A 14,254-nucleotide genomic window follows, 5' to 3' on the forward strand; every position below is an offset into this window, starting at 1 on the left:
ATTTGTTTTAACGAATGTATTTACCTTCTATTTAATTTTTACACTAACCAATCACTATAAAACATTTGTCAACAAAAAAAGCTTAACTAAATAGAAAACAAGAGGGCAAAAATAAGTATACGCCTAAAACATTTTCAAATAACCCAAAAAATACAAGAGTAGGCTACACAAAAACAAGTTCAGGAACAAATCGTCCAGAATGTGCTTCGTGTTCTAGCTTCTTAAGGATGTTGGAGTCATTGAAAGGGTTGAAATTGTCACGAAGGGACCAAGTAGGCTATAAAAATGATTTGTTGTTTCAACGTATTATTTCCAGTGATCTGGTTGCATTGCCTTTCTCAAGCTAAGAGTACTTCACATTTCACTTTACCCTAACTTTTATTACATTTATTTTGACTAATAGACGGTTAATTTGACATTTGTTAATTGTTCATTTAACATTATTTGAAAAAACTTAAACCTTTATGTTAACAAATGTGGAGTTCTAATAACTAAAGCTACATTACTGTTGACAAATAAAAAACATTTAAGTCCACATCATCATGTCAGTATAACTGACCATTTTTAGTTCAATTAATTTCACATTTTATTAAGTCAACTTGCAATTAAGTTATTGTAACTAGTAATGCAGTTTTCATAACTACATTTAAAGGTTACATAACAGAATGGTATAAGCAAGGGTAACGAGACATGTTAAGTGCTCTGAGCATGAAAAAGGCCACGCAACTAGATGACTGGAAATAACAAGTTGAAACAATCTTAAAGCTAGTTATCTGAACTAAAGCCATTTAATTTCATTTATAAAATAGTTAACCATTTGCCATTATAACTTACTATTCTGAGTTTAAACTTTTTCCAATTTTGTAATGTCAACTTTTAATAAAGTTATCATAACTAGTAACAGATATGATAACTAGATTTAAAGTTGACATAAAATTGTCTGAGCTAGGCATGTGACATGTTAAGTGCTCTGAGCTTGAAAAAGGCCACGCAACTAGAAATAACAAGTTGAAACATTAAAAGTATGAGTCATCTGATCTAAAGGCACATTTAAAAGACTTAACAATTCAAGTCAAGCCTACTTCATTGAGTTATTGTAACAGTTCTCAACCTGTTTGGCTGGTGGTGCTACACTGACTACGAGCAAGTCAAGCAGGTCACAAATAAATAACTATACTATTAATGATATAACAGACAAGCTTGCCACAGGCTGCAAGTAGAGAACCACTGTTCTAACTCAACAAAATGACTTTAATAAAATATGTAAACTTAAAATAACCCAGTATGTACAGTTGAACAAAGTTCAGATTTAGTAAAGCTGATCTCCATTTTAAAATGGCTTTATATTTACAATGATTGATTTACTATCAAGAGTTCATTGACAGATTCAACAACTTACATTGAAATCAATGAATTCCATCTAGCTTGTAATGACAACAAAATAGTTGTGTATTTCAGAACATTTATTACACTATGTATTAACAAACAAATACATTTGCAATGATGTATTGCTCCCTGGAACGCATTGATTGTCATGAGAAAAAAAAAATCTAACAATGCATGTTTTTAGGTGCATGTCTTTGGGTGCATTTAAATAGGAATCCAAATTCTGCTGTCACTAATTGGTCTTAACCAATATCAGCTAAGATTTTTTTTTATAAAGATAAATGTTTTGTCAAACTTTTTTTTTCACTGTCCAGGAAACCCATACACTTGTAAATGGAACCATTGAAACATGGTTATGGCACAGTAAATAAAAATTTAAACACTGAGAAATGACAACCTTCAGAACGGGTTATATGACAAGTTGGTGTTGAGTGTGAAAAATTCTAACATGCTGTAAACATTTTCAGAATGCACTTTTTTGACCTTCAGTTTGTAGACTGAAGGTCACACAAAAATAGGTTAACTTAAGTCTTCCCAAAACTGAGATTTGTAAGATTTAGGCAAATAACAGCATTGTTGTCCGAGGAATGAACTCAACTACTGCGAGTAAAACAAATACACACTAATTAGCTGTCTTAACGAAGAAGACGGTTCAGCCTATGGACCTTTGCTGTAGTTTTCTGCACCAATCTTCAATAATATTTTCTGAACTACCTCAAAAGTAGACCTCAAACATTTTGAGTAATCCATATTCAGACATTAAAGAACCAATCAAAGTGGCAAAGGCATTTGGGACATTGTGAAGCTCATGTACGATCACCTGCTCTTCCATCACAAGGGCAATATCCACATTGTAAACTGGCATTGGGTCACCTGCTTCAGCTCCATCCACAACGACCGATTTTCACTCCGCGGGTGCCTTCCTCAGAATCAGTTGTCTTCTGAAAAACAGAACAAAAATAGGCAAAGATTAGAGGCATTGCCCTACAAAACATCCTCAAAAACATTTTTTTTTTTGTGACACTGTCTGCAAATGTACTGTTGCATATTGATGCAGGCAAGTGGGGTGGCAGGTAGCCTAGTGAGCAAGAGCGTTGCGTCAGGAAACATCAGTCAACCATGATTGCTCCCAGGTCTAGATAGAATGCGTTCTTAGTTGAGGTATAACATGGTCTGTACTTTTCATATTTGCAAAAAACTATTGCTTGTCCGCTATAGCGCCACAAAGGCCCATGGTCATCCAACACTGAAAATGAGGGGGGAAACAATGTAAAGCCTCATCTATCATTCTGTGCTGTTTTGGCAATCAGCTCTTCCTACAACATTCATTATACACTGCTCAAAAAAATAAAGGGAACACTAAAATAACACATCCTAGATCTGAATGAATGAAATATTCTTATTAAAAACATTTTTCTTTACATTGTTGAATGTGCTGACAACAAAAACCGCGCAAAAATTATCAATGGAAATCAAATTTATCAACCAATGGAGGTCTGGATTTGGAGTCACACTCAAAATTAAAGTGGAAAACCACACTACAGGCTGATCCAACTTTGATCCAACACTCCAGCCACATGAGGTCTAGCATGGTCTTGCATTAGGAGGAACCCAGGGCCAACCCCACCAGCATATGGTCTCACAAGGGATCTGAGGATCTCATCTCGGTACCTAATGGCAGTCAGGCTACCTCTGACAGCACATGGAGGGCTGTGCGGCCCCCCAAAGAAATGCCGCCCCACACCATGACTGACCCACCACCAAACCGGTCATGCTGGAGGATGTTGCAGGCAGCAGAACGTTCTCCACGGCGTCTCCAGACTCACGTCTGTCATATGTGCTCAGTGTGAACCTGCTTTCATCTGCGAGCACAGTGGCGAATTTGCCAATCTTGGTGTTCTCTGGCAAATGCCAAACGTACTGCACGGTGTTGGGCTGTAAGCACAACCCCCACCCGTGGACGTCGGGCCCTCATACCACCCTCATGGAGTCTGTTTCTGACCGTTTGAGCAGACACCTGCACATTTGTGGCCTGCTGGAGGTCATTCTGCAGGGCTCTGGCAGTGCTCCTCCTTGCACAAAGGCGGAGGTAGCGGTCCTGCTGCTGGGTTGTTGTCCTCCACGTCTCCTGATGTACTGGCCTGTCTCCTGGTAGCGCCTCCATGCTCTGGACACTACGCTGACAGACACAAACCTTCTTGCCACAGCTCGCATTGATGTGCCATCCCGGATGAGCTGCACTACCTGAGCCATTTGTGTGGGTTGTAGACTCCGTCTCATGCTACCACTAGAGTGAAAGCACCGCCAGCATTCAAAAGTGACCAAAACATCAGCCAGGAAGCATAGGAACTGAGAAATGGTCTGTGGTCCCCACCTGCAGAACCACTCCTTTATTGGGGGTTTCTTGCCAATTGCCTATAATTTCCACCTGTTGTCTATTCCATTTGCACAACAGCATGTGAAATTTATTGTCAATCAGTGTTGCTTCCTAAGTGGACAGTTTGATTTCACAGAAGTGTGATTAACTTGGAGTTACATTGTGTTGTTTAAGTGTTCCCTTTATTTTTTTGAGCAGTGTATTAAAAAGGTGTACTGTGTAGAATTCCACCATTTACTTTCTTTTTAAAAGACCAGCATACACAAGCTGTAAAAACTATATTTCTAGATATGAATTGATTATTGTAGAGAATCATTGTCCTTTGTTACACAAAAGCACAGCCTAAAATGCAAAGTTTATATTGAAGACAGAACTGCGCGAGCCCACTGACGAACAATGTTGAATCAAAACTGATTGCAATTCCTTAAGTTCCTCGGCGTACACATCCCGGACAAACTGAAATGGTCCACCCACACAGACAGCGTGGTGAAGAAGGCACAACAGCCTCAGGAGGCTGAAGAAATTTGGCACGTCACCAAGAACACTCACAAACTTTTACAGATGCACAAAATCGAGAGCATCCTTTCGGGCTCTATCACCACCTGGTACGGCAACTGCGCCACCCACAACCGTAAGGCTCTCCAGAGGGTAGTGAGGTCTGCACAACGCATCACCGGGGGCAAACTACCTGCCCTCCAGGACACCTACACCCCCCCGATGTCACAGGAAGGCCAAAAAGATCATCAAGGACAACAACCACCTGAGCCACTGTGGCTATCATCCAGAACGCGAGGTCAATACAGGTGCATCAAAGCTAGGACCCGAGAGACTGAAAAACAGCTTCTATCTCAAGGCCATCAGACTGTTAAACAGCCATCACTAACATTGAGTGGTTTCTGCCAACATACAGACTCAATCACAAGCCACTTTTATAATTAACATTTGGATGTAATAAATGTATCACTAGTCACTTAAACAATGCCACTTTATACATTATTCATCTCATATGTATATACCATCTACTGCATCTTGCCTATGTCGTTCAGCCATCTCTCATCCATATATTTATATGTACATATTCTTAATCATTCCTTTACACTTGTGTGTATAAGGTAGTTGTTGTGAAATTGTTAGATTACTTGTTAGATATTACTGCACGGTCGGAACTAGAAGCACAAGCATTTCGCTACACTCAAATTAACATCTGCTAACCATGTGAATGTGATCAATACAATTTGATTTGGCCTGTGTGTTATAATCACTTCAGATGGTGACAGACATTCAACTTGACTCCTTTGAACGTTACAGTGCATCGTGATTCATAGGAAATTTCACTCCTGGGAGAAAGCACAAGGTTATCTTGTAGGGTTATATACCTCACGTCTTCAAAACATTGGTAGGGTCTTCTCGCAGGAAGTATGGCAAGCCTCGGAGCACAGCGTTTCTCTTCCTTTGATTGGAACTCTAACAACAAAAGCACAATTGACTGTTTTACGACATTGTTAATGTGGTTGTCAATGATAAGGTCTCATCACCAATATTGACATGTACTTAAAAAAATAGCCATTATCAATACACCAAAACGTAAGTAACAACTGTACAGAAGACTTTAATGTCAACATAATCGAACCTACGTCTTTGTCAAGACTGTCCAGGCCTTCATAAAATGTCTTCTTGAGGTCCACAGACACAAGTCAGTCTCATGAACTCCAGAGCAACCTGTTTGAAGAGCATAACATACCAGGGAAGAAATTTTAGGGACAATGCCTTAAGGGGGTGCCTAATCTGCCAGTGCAACAAAACAATCAGCCAGGGCACTAAGGCCCTGGAAATCTATATCTTGATTTTGCAGTTTAAGCATGTGATTAAAATATACATATAGCGAGGAAACATGAAAACTAACCAAGTCTTAGTTGGGATATTTAAAATGTATCTATGACAGGCTGTGACTGCCTCTGCGCTCATTGTTAAATATAGTTAAGGGATTCAGAGTCAAGCTATGAAGCTAAATGACAGAAATACTTTGGTTTATATCCATTATTGACTTCAGAAAATGTGAGTGAAACACTTACACTGTAGAGCCCTGCATTTGTGCGACCTATAAACAGTCAGAGTTGGGATTTTTACACCCAGCCTAAGAGCACTACAGATAAAAGGAATACATTTTTGAAAAGCATATTACATAACTTATGTAGTTCCTTGTGTCCTCTAATCACCTTCATCTAAAAATGCACAAAGGTCTGAAGGGAGAAAAGCTCTTAAGATATGAGAAACTGTGTATATTATTAACCCTTTCGTGCACGAGTTCCAAATATCTCTAACGGTCGCCCCAGCGATAGTTTTTTTATGCACGTGATGTTAGAATGTTCTCTCCATTCCAGAAGGTGATCGATACGTAACAGTGCATTTTATCACCGCTGCCCTCAAACTAAAAGCACGCAGCCTGTTTATATTTATAGGTTGATCGAACTTCAATTTCAAATGATTTTCTAACAAGTTTTTATTTTCTTAAAACAGTTTGAATTTCGGTGTGTTCCGCCTCATTCATTCACATAAGTCATTTTTACTTTTGCGGACAATTACATTTTTGGGATATTTCTGACACGGACAAAATTCCAAGCACTTCCCACTTGTTTGTGCAGTTCACGTCTGCAGACATTTGCTCATCTCCCGTCAGAACAGGATCTGCTCACGTGTTCACATTTTCCATTTCTATTGTAGCAATCTGTATGTATGGAGCATAATATATTTGTGTATATTCTTTACCACCGTGAACACGTGAGGTTACGTTACTCATTTTATTACCTTTATGGTGTTATAGTCAATCGTGCTTACGTAGCTACATTATTCTATTAACTCTGTAAAACAATGCTAATTGCATCAGAGAAGTATTATCTTGTGTTGTATTTTGAAGCTACATGGCCTTGTGACTCAAGTGGTGCAGCGGTCAGAGGCACAGCACATCAGTACTAGAGGCGTCACTACAGACTCCCTGGTTCAAATCCAAGCTGCGTTTCTATCAAAGTAAGTGCCTTATTACGTTATAATAGTTTCCGAATGCCGTTTCAGCTGTAGCTCACTGCATGTATGGATCATAATATAACCGTGGACACGGTTACCTTTATGGTGTTATAGTCAATCGTGCTTACGTAGCTACATTATTCTATTAGCTCTGTAAAAACAATGCTAGTTGCGTCAGAGAACTATTAGCTTGTGTTGTATTTTGGGAGTCATTTTGCTTTATGACTCCCAAGTGGCGCAGCAGTCTATGTCACTGCATCTCAGCGATAGAGGGGTCACTACAGACACCCAGGTTCAAATCCAGGCTGTATCACTACTGGCTGTGATTGGGAGTCCCATAGTGCAGCACGCAATTGGCCCAGCGTTGGCCAGTGTAGGCCATCATTGTAAATAATTTGTTCTTAAATTACTTGCCTAGTTAAATAAAATAAAAATATATGACCATGGTTTATTTGGTCTATTCAGCATAGTTCTGTTCTGCCCTGCCCCCTTGTGGAGCTCAAAAGTTAGTTTCTTACTGTTATAATGCAATAAACCATTTATAGCAGTGTTTATTATGTTACTTTGTAGTAGTTTTATTGCTATATCCTTATATTGTATTCTAATTAGTAATTCCTCTTTATTCTGTACTTTCAGAAACCACAAACATTATTTGCCAATATCATAACTGGACATCTTTGGAGCTGAAGAATGAGGACAGCTTTTGTATGCTAGCATACACTCCTGAACAGTTTTACTGGATGAAAACGCATATGCCCATATGTAAAAGTCATCTATTTTATTGCAGTATTGGTAGTTGGTTCAACAACTTGTTTTACTAGAGGACAAAAAACTGAATATGCATAACCCATATTTAATATCCATGCAGTGACTGAACAACTGCATTTCCACCCCCATCTCTAAAGGCATAGTATCATGGCTAGTCACCTGTCAAGTCACCTGTCAGGTCAGTCAGTCACTTATTGCTGCAGATGTGCTCAATAATGCTTGAGCATGTGATATTCCTCAAAGCATGGTGAAATACATAGAGGTGTATCACAAGCTAAACACATGTATTTTGTCATCTTCCTCTGCTTACTTCTCCTGGCGCCAGACAGGCAGACTTTGCAATGCCTCCGTGTGCTCCTCCAGCAGCTCTCTCATGAGGTTCTCTGTATTTTTGGTAGGTAATTACTTTACCTATGAGGGAGTGGGGAGGATGAGGAAAGTTAGAGGATGATGAGGCAGTGGGTAGGTGGGTGAGATATTGTCACTATAGTTGCATAATGGATGTATGTGAACTGTACATCCAATTACAAAAATACCTTGTTCAGTAATCATCTCACCTGTTAGTTGGCGGTGAACTATACTGCCGTTGAGGACAACAGTGTCGATCAGATGGAAAAATATCTTCGTATATTACTTGGTACTTTTCCGAGTGCATTCCAAGAGTGTGGGACTGCTATACCAATTGTCCACGTACAAAGTGTGTCCCTTGCCGAGATGAGGAGCCAGCATGGTCATCACCACGGACCCTGACACCCCAAGCCCCTCATAATGTTTGATGTCAGTGGTGGACCCTGTGTAAACTATAATATCCTGGACAAATCCTGTCTTCACGTCACACATGACAAAGAACTTGACTCCAAAACTTTGCCTTTTGGAGGGAATATATTGACGGAACGCCATCCTACCTTTCCATAAGAAGGTATACATTTCACTAATTGTAGTTGTCACCCATTTAGCGAGTTTCCCCCTCACTCCTGGCTCTCTCTTCTCCTGTAGCTCCAAGACATGGCGATTGGTCTCCTCTACTATGTTTCCCACCAGCTCCTCTGTCAGAAACAACTTGGAGCACTCTGCCTCAGTTGGAAATGGCTAGGGGCGTTGCACTCCAGACTGGGACTCGTCAAAGCAAACAGCAGGTCCAGGAGGGGTGAAATGACTGGTGGCCTTCCAGCTACCACAGAACCCCTGTACTTCATCCACTGTTGGTCTGCCTCAATCACCACCAGCATCTTCAAAGGGACCTGGTACTTAGTCAGTGGACAAGGGAAATTCAGATTCAGGGTTCTCAATGGCTACAAGTTTGGGGGTAGACAATATGACTGATTGTGTTGTGTCAATCTTTCCTCAGCGCTAGGACAAATGTAGCCTACATTTTTCTGGTTAGGATGATTGTGTTATGCTATATATACACACACATACACTTCTGTGAATATCTGAACATTGCATACAAAAATAAACTGCTGACATTGTGGACATAACTTTGTAAGGACTGTGTTTGTGTAAATAGTGTCTGAAAAAAGTGTGGCCAGCTCAAACGCTGATTGTTGCGTCATTTGAAACTGCAGTTCTAAACAAGCATTCTAAATTAGTGTTCTAATCACACAGGTGTGATTGTATGCTTCAGGGACCACTGTAGATCGATCACACCCGTGTGATAGGGTTAATTTCAACAACCACAGAAAATCATATTGGACCTTTCGCAGATTTTACATTAGCACTTACTTTTCTGTCTGTGAACAGCGCTGGCCATCTAGATTTGATGTCAATCACAAGGGGCTCATCTTCCACAATCTCCTTTCTTCTTAAAGTTAATGAGAAAGTAGTCATTGATGCATCAACAGTTACTCAGTCAGTACTTATTTTCTGAATCTCTTCTTGCATATTATCCTTATTGTTGAAATGACTTCTCAAATGAGAAAAGTACTGCTTAACATTAAGGGGCTCAGAAAAATTACAGAGGTCACATTTTATACAAACAGTAACTGTTTCATGAACATTTCTTCAGTGTTGAGTCAAATGCTTCTTGAGTGCTATTTCTGTTTTAAAGGTGCACTGACAGTCTTGATGGATACATGGCAATGTATCCATCAATGTATCTTGCATCATGTCCATGCTTCAATTTGTAATGTCTAATAAGGATGCGTTGATTTGATGTGTCAAATCTGCAGTACTTACAGTTCCACTTCATCCATTGAAGAATAATACTTTTGGATTTCCAATCATCTAAAAAAATAATGTTTACATAAACCTTTAAAAAAAAAAGTTCATGTTACTTAGCAAATTCTGAAATTGGTTAAAAATTCTAGATATAAGTGCTTTCTAGGTAAATCTGTTAACTACAAATTTCATTTTTATAACATGGTTTAACATAACATCTCAATACTGTTAGGGTTGCGTAAATTCAAATCTGGTATCAGGATAAATATAACAATGAGTCACTGATTTTATACTATGTATTTTTTATTAGCTAAGTAATAAATGGCAAATGCAACTTTTGTATATACGGGCTCACTGTAATATCACGCAGGGCAGAACAGAGAACTGACAGGATGTATGTAAACAGTATTCTTTATACTGTGATAGACAGTTCCAACCTGTCTGTTGGCCTAGCACAGTAGAGACTGGGCGTGGTTTAAACTTGCTCAGCCTATTGCAGGCGCTCAGGCGGGTCCCCGCCTCTTGACGCTTCTGTTGATAGCTGTAACTTGCTTGTGAAGAACATCCAGGCTCTCATGCTCCATACCGTTATCTCGCACCTGGCTCCTGTTATCTAACAAAGGACAGCTTGTTCTCGCAACACCCTGCTCTGAATGTGCCCCCCTCCCAACTCATTGAACAGTGCCTTTCTTCATGCTACTTTTCCATCATGGGAAAGGCCCATGGCCTTGAAACTTTTAACAATGTTTCAAGTCAGCTATGTTGCATAACACATACATACATACATACATACATACATACATACATACATACATACATCCACACAAGCCAACAGCAGATGATATTCAATCATATTAGTAATGTAATGGCTATAATGTAAAATACAGGATCCAACAATACACCCAAACTAACAATTGTAAACTAACAAAGTATGCCAACATTAATACTTGCAAGATTAGGCTAATTAATTCAAATCATTGGAATATTCTTAGGTTTTAATAAATAATATATTTTTGGAAAAAAATGAGCGTTTAAAACCCAAAACTAACTAAAAGCATGGCTAGCAAACATCTTTCCTTTGTACTGTTATGCAGGTTATCAAACTATTTCCAAGCTAGCCAACAAGCAACTCTTATCAGCACATTCCGACCAGGTGCCATCTAGCGCCATGCTTAATAAATGCACTTTTAACTAACCAGCACATGTGCAAATTCGGCCACGTGTCTTAACGGTCCTAACAAACACTATGCTAGCTAACACCATGCTAGATAGTGCGATGCTAGCTAACAGCATCCTAGCTAAATGCCACAACATACCCTGGAGAATTTACTTAGCTACACATGCCTACTATATCTGATGTTTGGCTAGCAAGTTACTGAATACAACCACAAATAGTAAAATAAACTGATAACTGCTCATTACCACCCATTATAATAGTAATTGTAACTACAAGCATAGCTACAGTTGCCTTTTGTTGCTAGCTACTGTTATACAGGTTATCAAACAAAGTTAGTCAGCATGTCTGCAATTTGGAGCCATGTGTGCTGCTAGCAAGAGCGGTACTATTTAAAAGCATGATAACAGCAAGCTTAGCTACAATTATACTACAGTACACATAGCAGAATAGCACAAGTAATCCCATTCAAATTGATATAGTAAAATAATATTTGCTAAACGTAGCCAAATGTTTTTCTTGCTTAATTTAATCAAATGACCATTTTAACATGGAGTGTGTGCGGTGCTAACCAGCTAACATAGTGGCTAATGTCCTTGCTATTCTTGTGCTGAAAAGTAGGTAAATAATATGCTAGTGGTTGTACTTTTTTTAAGGAGATACTCACATTTTGCCAAGCTACTCACTCCAGCTTGGAAAGCTGTTGAATGAAATAGAGTTTCAGAAGCACAGTCTTGATCAAGCCACTTCCTGAAATGATGCCGCCGCCTATAAATTAACACTTGTGTTCTAAAATAAATTGTGCTAGTACAACAAGGCTTAAGTAAATCAAAAATATGTTTGATTCTAAACATTATACACTTTTGTTTCATAATTAATTGATTAATAGAATTACAAGGAGTGCTTGTAAGTGCTAAACCAAATTAAGTTTGACTTATGTCCCCTATATCAATGCGCAAACAAGGAGAAAACTCTGCACAAACATCAAACAACGGGATAGGTGAGCTGATGCATTCCGAGTGTTTTTTTGTAGTTAATCTCTTTTATAACCAATTGTAACGTTACACATATTACTTTCACTACATTGGCCTCACCAAACACGAATTGTTAAGATGGTTAGCCATGAAAGCTTCGGCCCAATATTAGGATCACTAATACATGTGCATGTGTAACCGAGTTAAAAGCGTTTCAATCAGGTGATGTCACTCGCTCTGAGACCTAAAGTAGTTGTTCCCCTTGCTCTGTTATGTGGCCCCATATTCATTAACATTTGCTCCATTGCTGTCAGAAATGAGAACATGAGATATTGCACGTGACCTTTGCCCTCACAAACAAAACCTGAATTTATTGGCTGCAAGGAATATGGGGGAAGTCACTGCAGAAAAGTTGCACCAATCAAATTCCATTTAAAACAAACAAATCAACAAAATTACAATTGTGACAATTGTTGGCACCCCATATGGATTCTTACTTATGGAAAAATGAGCTGTATTGTGGCCTTACATGGCTCCCTTTAACTGGTGTATAAAAATAAGCTAACACGCATAGAATATGCATTTTTCATCAATCACAATGTGGAAAGGCAAAAACACTAAAAATATATATATTTTTTCCACTATTAAACAATAGATACACTATTAGGTCGATAATTAATTATTATTATTATTATTATTATTATTATATAATTAAGAAGTTCAAACCCAGACTCAAACTCACACAACAGTACATGTGCACCGGAGACAGTTGCACTGATTTGACATCTTGGTTCTGACTTAAAAGTTAAATTAACATATAGGTCTTTGCCGATTTAACTTAATATAATAATAATATAATAATATATGCCATTTAGCAGACGCTTTTATCCAAAGCGACTTACAGTCATGTGTGCATACATTCTACGTATGGGTGGTCCCGGGGATCGAACCCACTACCCTGGCGTTACAAGCGCCATGCTCTACCAACTGAGCTACAGAAGGACCACACTTAATTTTGTAAGTTAAGTTAATGTACAGATTTGTAGTTATCCTGACTTGACATTTAAAGTCAAGACAACTGTTGTATTCATTTACTTCATTTGACTTATTGGATCTCATTTAGAAGTTGAGGGAACACATAATTTATAGCTGATTTTTTGTCAACACAACTGGGATCTTGTTTTAGTTTATTTGACGTATTAGTTCTGATTTGAAAGTTGACTGAGCAAATTGTTTTTTGCTAACTGAACTTGATTTTTTATGTTTACAGCTTTTATTGAGTTGAAGTCAACTTAACTTTAACATTATTTGTCAAATTAACACATTTTGCACATTTAGTTGACTTGAATAGATGGATTTTGGAGTATTTACATGCCAGTGACTTCAGATCCTTCTGTTTCTTGTGGTAATGGGGTCTTTGCCATGGCGGTGGTACCCCAGAAGTTGCTGCTCCATTCTCATTTCACTTCTTTGCAATGCCTCGATGATCTTCCAAATGGTCGAATGGTTAGCACCAAAATTCGCGGAAAAAAGTCGATGACATCCCTCTACCCCTGTTGTCGGTCTTCGACAAGTCTTGCAGGACAGCATAGTGGCAGTTCCAATCTGAACATTAAAAAAAGATAGAAGCAGATTAGCAACCATGTTATTGGCATTGAGCATGTTGTCATCAACAATAAGAATACAAATAATAAATCCATGATTATGTAAAACAACACAATGGCCTACCTATGGAAAACATTGGCTTTCTCCAAGGCGTCCGACCTTTTCTGCAACCCATGTTGCCTGAAAGTGTCAGGAGCTCCTCCAGTTGATGTTCCGGGCGCTGAGGGTTATGCGACCTTGGCATTCGAAAGCATCATATTCGGGGCACTTCCTGAAGGTCTTATTTGCGGTGGTTCCCGTCTGTAGATGTAGCATTCATGCGCCTGGAATTTTTTTCTAAGAATAATGAATGCTGAGGGTAGCAGTACAAGATCGTTTTAAGCTGAATATTTGGATTATAAGTATATGAACGACTTGCAATTCGATTGCTGGACTATTGAAGCCATCCATCCAGCCATTTGTTCAGAGCCGGCAGTTCAGACGATAGTTTTAAAGGTAATCAAATGGATTGTTCATTAGCAGGATATATTTGCATTCATTCTCTTAAATCTCATAAAATAGCCTATACTCTTCTTGTGCAATGTATAGCCTAATGTACTGTTTGTCTGTCTGGACTGTCTGCCTGTCTTGGTGATAATCTTAAATTAATAAAATAGTATTCTTTAGTTTGTTTGCATGTTATTATTTTACATTTAAGTATGACCACCTAAAACTAGAACCATCTTTTAGGCGTCTTGGGAATGTACAATTTTAATATTCTGATAACATTTTACTTGTCGAAATCGTGTGACA

At 38.6% G+C, this 14,254-nt stretch overlaps 1 long non-coding RNA gene across 5 annotated transcripts; it reads right to left on the bottom strand.

The window, feature by feature from the left end:
- Positions 1-681: 681 nt before the first annotated feature.
- Positions 682-13,705, bottom strand: LOC118402169 (uncharacterized). Of its 5 annotated transcripts, XR_004829444.2 has the most exons (11): positions 13,586-13,705; positions 13,229-13,462; positions 11,551-11,583; positions 10,147-10,322; positions 9,728-9,800; positions 9,275-9,350; positions 8,110-8,799; positions 7,863-7,963; positions 5,398-5,482; positions 5,140-5,227; positions 682-2,327 (listed from the first exon to the last, which is right to left on the bottom strand). It is a non-coding gene; the product is annotated as an uncharacterized LOC118402169 (long non-coding RNA). The 5 variants fall into 5 exon arrangements; XR_004829443.2 differs by having other exon boundaries at positions 9,728-9,775; positions 10,147-11,583; XR_004829447.2 differs by having other exon boundaries at positions 9,275-9,353; positions 9,728-9,775; positions 10,147-11,583.
- Between the last annotated feature and the right edge of the window lie 549 nt (positions 13,706-14,254).

Source organism: Oncorhynchus keta, chromosome 2 (assembly GCF_023373465.1).
Source record: "Oncorhynchus keta strain PuntledgeMale-10-30-2019 chromosome 2, Oket_V2, whole genome shotgun sequence".
NCBI classification, from domain to species: Eukaryota; Metazoa; Chordata; class Actinopteri; order Salmoniformes; family Salmonidae; genus Oncorhynchus; species Oncorhynchus keta.